The following is a 6,915-nucleotide window of genomic DNA, read 5'->3' on the forward strand; positions in this document are numbered from 1 at the left end:
GGCTGCAGAGGAGGTGGTGCTTGGTGGGGAGGATGTATGGCTGTCGTCAGTCAGTCAGTGTCAGGGTAAATCAGGCCTGACGGCTGTAACATCTTCCCGCACCAACTGGAGCAAGATTTGTGAATTTATATCTATATCCTCCTCATGTAATCAAGAGATATGCCAACCAGATATCTTCCTCTTGTTTGGATCCTTTTGTGGGTTGGCCTGAACTACAGACCCGACCTTCTCTGTGGGGCATGTGTATCCCACTGATTAGTGCTGTAGGCTGATGGTTGTGGCTTCCCGAGTCTATCTCCTGCCGTGTGTCCCTAACCAGGTAAAACACGTGGAAAAAGACCCTTCAGCTGTGTTGGCTATGTTTATGCCTGGTCTTCTCATTCCTGCCCAGAGGCTTGGTTGATCCAGGCCCTGAACCCTACAACTGTAAATCCTGGTTGATTTGGGCTCTGATGTTCCTTTTTTCCCATCTCAGAACTCAGGAGAGACCTCATCACTCTCTCCAACGGCCTGAAAGCAGGCTGTGGTGAAATGGGGGTCGGCCTCTGCTCCCAGATAACAGTGATAGGGTGGGAGGGAATGGCCTTGAGTTGTGTTACAGGAGTTTCAGGTTGGCTATGAGAAGAATTTCTTACCCAGAAGAGTGGTGATGCAGTGGCACAGCTGCCCAGGGAGGTGGTGGGGTCACCATCCCTGGAGGTGTTCAGCAACTATGGAGATGTGGCACTGAGGGATGTGGGCATGGTGGGGGTGAGCTGGGGTTGGATTTGATGATCTTAGAGGTCTTTTTCAACTTGGTTGTTGAGCATGGGCATCCCCTGAGGAGCCCCACGAGCCCATGCTGATATGCAGCAGTTGGCCCCATCTGTCCCCTTCAGTGAAGGATCATTCAGTTTTTCTTTTGGCTATCACACCCTTAAACAAATACCAATTGAAACCAATGGGAGATTTTCATCATTTTCAGGGTGATAGGCTTGAAAAATGGGATGCTTGGGGGAAAAGCAGGCAGGGAGGAGAGAGGGAAAAGAAGAGGGAATAAATGCTGCTGTAACATTATGGCTTACAATGTAAACAGATGTGGGTGAGAAATGCTTTCGTTACGATTCTACCAGCAGCCACAATTTGGTGGAGCTGTACATGAGAACATACAGAACAGCATCCTTCCTTATGCAAACTGTTCCACAGGCACACAGGGAGCCCGCCCCTCTGAGAGCCCTCTCTCTGCATGCCCTGTTCCTATATGTGATTAAGTTCCCCGCTCTCCCGCTGCACTCAGGGCTCTTATTAGCGGTAAGCGCACGCTCTGCAGGATGCTCTCGCACGCAGAAATACAGGATGAAGCACTGCCTTCTGCTTGCAGAAGCTGGCAGGATTTTTTTTACAATAGCTGGAAGAGGGGGAAGTTATTATCTTGTCCAGCCTCTGGCTGCATTTTGATGGAATCCTTTGTCCAATGGCTGCAAAGTATTTTGCAAGTACAGAAGGATAAATTCTCAACAGACAAGCATTATCTGGCCTATTTTTACAGCTGAGAATTCACAGCCTTCAGCCCCATCTAGGCCTTCACCTGGTGATCTCCTCAGCTGAATGAATATGTCAAGCTTGGTCTTTTCACTTCCAGTCCCCATTCTAACGCAGCCCTCCGGTGTGCCTGGCCAGTCAGCCTCTCCTCCCTGAGTCTCCCATCCATGTAACAGGTATGACAGCCATCCCTTCCCCTGGGCAAACGCTTCATTATGCGCTGCTGCTGCGGAACCTTGGAGGGGAGAAGACCTTCAGATAAGCCTGCATTCTCATTTCAGAGATATTTGTGCGTGTGTTTTCTGCTTTAGCTGCCGTTCTCTTGCTTTGCCTGCTCATTAGTTCTGCCTGAGTGCAGGACCTCTCCAAAAATGCAGCGTTGGCAGTGGGCATGAATTCTTAACTAGTCCTGTCTCTAATGACAGAAAGCAGGGCCAGGCAGCCGGTTTGCTCGCTGAGAGCAGGGGATGCACAATAACGTGCTGCTGGTTTCTCTCATCACAGGTAGAGTTTGCAAATCACAGGAGGATCTGCAGAATATGCTCAGGTGCTGGCCTGCTTCTGGTGCTGTAGGGAGAATTGGGATGACAGATGGAAAGAGAAATGCCTCTCGTTCTGTGAAAGGTGTCAATTTTTTTTTTTTTTAATGCTCTCTCTGGCCTCTCTCTCTACTGTTCTACCCAAGAGCTTGAGAGCAGCTTTTGGCTTTTGATCCAAAGCTGGAAATCCCAAGCCTGACTTGCCCAGTGCCCTGTTATGATCCCCAACTTCATGGAGAGGAAGCAACATTAAATCAGTAAAAATAACAAACAACATAGCAGAGGATTTAAAGAAAAAATGCCAGGGGTTCCATTGTATAGAGCAGGGGAAGGGCTTCTTTTAATGGGAAGCTTAAAACTTATTTTTAGTAATATTGCTGCCTTTTGTCTCCATTCTGTGCTTGCATTCAAAGCTTCCCTGACTTTTCGCAAACATAGTTTCCAACATAAGCTAGCTTTTCCTTTTACAGACTCTTTATATTTTGTTTAAAAAAAGAAAGTCTTGGCAAGTTAGAATAGGTAGGAAGGGAGAAGAAGGTTAATCCTTCCTAGGTGTCATTCATTCTGTTTCATTTCATGGCAAGGATAAGAAGGAAAGAAGAAGAAAAAAAAAGAAAAGCATTCAAAACCTTGTTGGTCCTTTGATTTCTGACTTTCAAAAGCCAAAACAGAGAAAATAACAATTTTTGATGGGATGGGGGGAAAAACTGAATTCTCATTTTCCTGAGTTCCTACTGAAATGCCAGTTGGTGAATTGTATTGTTTCCGATGAAATCTCCACATGTACTGAGAAAATCTCCACCTGCTTCTGGGCTGTCCGTTCCCTCACAGAGCTCTGGTTGTTTCTTTGTATTTGCCTTTGCTTTTCTTGTCCATCTCCTGTGCTATTTGTATCTCTCCCTTCTGTCCTTGCTGACATCTTTTTTTTTTTCCTCCACTCCTGCTCCCGTTCCACTGAAATTACCACCATCAAGTCAGCTCAGACGGCTCTGAGGTGTTTCCTTCCCGGATGGACTAATTGGGGTTGAGATCTTTGTTGCTCCCAGAGCTCGTTTCTTGGGTTGACCAAGCTGACTTCATTTCCTGCGTTATTGCTGGAAAGTTATCTTTGTTCAGTTCAAGGTACATCTTTCTCTGTCTTATCATAAAATCACAATATGGTTGGGTTGGAAAGGACCCCAAAGGCCCCTAAACCCACCTCTGCTGTGGGCTGGCTGTCCTCCACCAGATCAGGCTGCCCAGGGCTCCATCCAACCTGGCTTTGGACATATCCAATTAAGGGGTACCCATGCTGGTGTCTGGCAGAGGTATGCCATGGTCATAACAGGAGCTGCAGCTCTAACTGGGGGATGAAAACTTCGATATCCTCTCCTAAAGAAGCCTTTGGGGCTCTCTGCTTCGCACTGGCTGGCAGCTCCCGCCTCGTCTGTATGCTTTCAGGGAAGGCATGTTGATGCCACAATCCACTTGTTCTTGAAGGTGGCTTTTGAAATGCTGGCATAATTATTCACAAGCTGTGATTGGAGCCCACGCTCAGAAGGGTGGGGGCTGTTATTTGCATCAAGGGAGGATGTGATTATAATTGTGGTAGGGAAGTTTGTTTGAGACTGATTTGGTGGCAGTCTGAAATTCTTTAATGCTATTTTTTGGGCAGGAGTATCGGGGCATGAGGTTGATGGAAGGGTGATGAAAAGGACTGGGGGTGCCAGGCTCAGGCGTGGAAGTTCCCTTTGCCCAGAAAAGATGAACGTGATAAAACTTCTTAGTTGAAGAGAAAGCAGAATGGTAGAAACTAGAATAATCTGTCTGATCTTCAGGGTCCCTCTGTCTTCACCATCCTAAAGACTTGAGAAAGACGCATGTTTTGTTCAGGATGGCTGATTTGAATCACCCATTTTAATCATGGTTTAAATCAACAAGCAGGAAACCTTGATTTAAAAAAAACGCGTTTTAATCTTGTATTTTAAAGTTCATTTCCTAATGAAACGCAGCTTTGCATTGGCTGGCATAATTTGGTACTATTTCTGGCAAAGCAGAATGGGACGCGACACCCATGCATATTTATTGGCATGACTGTATAGCTTAACATATATCTGCTCTCCTTTGGAACTTTCACATCTTTTTATTACATGAGTGAGATGGGAAACGTATAATTCCTGATTTATTAGACCTGGAATTTTTTTTTTAAACATTTGTCTCAGGCTGCACGAGGATAAAAATTAAAATGCAATTAAAAATGTATGAAGGAAGCATTTAGGAAGTTTGTTGTTCATCTTGCAGAGCAGAGGGCTGGAATGAGCATCTGCAGATAACCTCCTCCTACGTTGCGTTGAGGCAAGATCAATTACACCTTTCCCCTTCTCTCAACTGTTTGCTTAACCTTTCTGTGGATGTCTCCAGTGAAAAAAATCGGCAACTTCTCTGATATCTGTTGCAGTGAGAACATTGTTGGATTTTTTTTTTTTTTTTTTTTTGAGCGTCCAAACTTAAGCTTTCTTTGCTCTGAGTTAAATTATTTCTTCTTCTTCTGCCACTGTGAACACAGAGAACAATCGACTGCTGTCTTAATAACCTGCTCGCTATTGGAAGATTGTTATGCCTCTGTGCCAGAGTCTTCTCTCTTTTTATTTCTCTTCTTCATTTTTTTTTCAGTCTGAATGAGTCTAGTTAATTTAACCTCTCCTTTCCAGCTCTTTTTCCTAAAGCTGTGCTGCTTTTATTTCTTTTCCTCGGGACTGCCTCCTAATTTTTTGGTCTCGCACTGCATCTGCAGCGAAATTACTTTATGAAAGCCTTAGAAGGAGCAATCACTTGCAGCGGCGTGCTGGCAAACTGCAGAACTCATTGCTAAAAAGTTAAATGGAAGAGTGTTTAAACAAACTAATGAAACATGCATGCCTGGTTGTATGCCTGGCCTTTGGGTGTAGCTGTCCATAAAATCACAGAATGTGAGTTGGATGGGACCCTTACCGGCCATCTGCTCCCACTCCCTGCACTGAGCAGGGACACCCACAGCTCCATCGGTGTTCACAGCCCATCCAGCCAGACGTTGATGTCTGCAGTGATGGGGCACCACCTCTCTGGGCAGCCTGTGCCACTGCCTCACTGCCCTTATCATAAAAAACTTCTTCCTAAAGACTAAATCTCTCTTCTCTTGGGTTGAAACCCTTTGTTCTGTCACAGCAGATCCCGTTAAAGAGTCTGTCCCCTTCTTTCTTACAGCACCTCTTTACATACTGGAAGGCTGCTCTCGGGTTAACAGAGCCTTCTTTCCATGCTGAACAGTCCTAGATCTCAGCTAGTCCTCATAGGGAGGTGTTCAATCTCTAAGGTCATTTTTGTGGCCCTCCTCTGGTTGCATTCCAGCAGTTCCACATCTCTCCTGTACTGTGGACTCTAATTCTGCACACAGTACTCCAGGTAGGTCCCATCAGCATAGAGCAGAGGGGCAGAATCACCTCCCTCACCCTGCTGGTCACATTTCTTTTGATGCAGTGCAGGACACAGTTGGATTTCTGGGCTGTGAGGACATGTACTGGGGTCCTGATGCCACTGGACCACTGCTCTGCATCCCCACCATGCTGCTGTCATCCACCAGGAGCCCATCATGCTTCTGTGCTTCAGAGAAGGCTGGGATGTGCCAGTGCCTTCCTCTCCTTTCCTTGTAGCAGCCGGGGAAGCAGGGCTGGTTCTGTGTTCTCTCCAGGGGAGCCTCGGATTAGCAGGATGGTTGCAGGGGTGCTGGGGGAGTCAGGTTCTGCTCTGAGCAATAGCAAATATGGGTGTGGGGTGATGGGAGCTTTGCTGGAGCACGAGGATGGGTAATGTTATCCCAGCCAGCCTGTGCTGTAGGCAGCCATTGGGAAGCAAGATCTCGCTCTTCCCTAGAATGTGCTGGATTCAACAGCTCTCCTTTTATCTGCTCAGAAAGTGCTGAAGTATTTCTCTCTGCTCTTCAAAAGCAATCCTGCACTGCCCAGAGGGGGCTGTAATTCATGCGGGGAGCTGGGAGAAAATGATGCTAGTCATCTCCGCACAAGTGTATCAACCACTTAACTCCTGGCTCCAGCTCCTGAGTGAGGCTTTAAACGTGAGGATGAGAATGTGGATACAAGGACTCTGTGGGTCACCTGCGAGCTAAAGGTACACTGGGAAACCGCCACTTTTGGAAGGACTGTGTTAGGGGAGGGCACTTATTACTGCTGTCTCTAAGGATATTCATAAGGGTAATTGCAGTCCTTGGCTTTCCTGTGTGCCGTGACATTATGATGCTCCGTGGTGTTCATGAGAATGCCCTATTACTGAAGGCCTTTTGAGTACAGCACCTTATTGCTCCTGTTCATGCCTGCACTTCCAAATCCCTATTTTCTTTCCAGTTTGCTTTGTGGAGATTAATGCTTTCTGATGGGCACAAGCCAGAAGGATCCTGCCTGGGTTTAGCTCTGCTGAGGCCAGTGAGTGCAGCATGGATGGGGTATGTCCATGGTTTCTTACATGTGAGTGATGCTGGGGGAGTCATAAAATCATAGAACTGTAAGGTTTGGAAGGGATCTCTAGATCATCTAGTCCAACCCCCCACCAAAGCAGGCTCCTTGCTCCAAATGGTGCTCCCAAGAGGAGGATGAGCCTGTAAGGGGCTCTTCCCAGGTATCTTGGGTGCCTCGTGTTTCCTGACAAACCTTTGCACTCTGAGGTGTCTGTTTCAGGGAATAATATAGCTGGGCAGCTTTCAAGCTGTGGCTTTGCACCCGCCTTCTCCCTTGTGTTCATGAGCTTGGCAGTGTCTGTGCTTTTGCTGAAGAGCCTGCATTTGTTTTTAACACTTGCTGCTCTGTACAAGTAGAGAGTATGCAGG

Source organism: Lagopus muta, chromosome 5 (genome assembly GCF_023343835.1).
Source record: "Lagopus muta isolate bLagMut1 chromosome 5, bLagMut1 primary, whole genome shotgun sequence".
NCBI classification, from domain to species: domain Eukaryota; kingdom Metazoa; phylum Chordata; class Aves; order Galliformes; family Phasianidae; genus Lagopus; species Lagopus muta.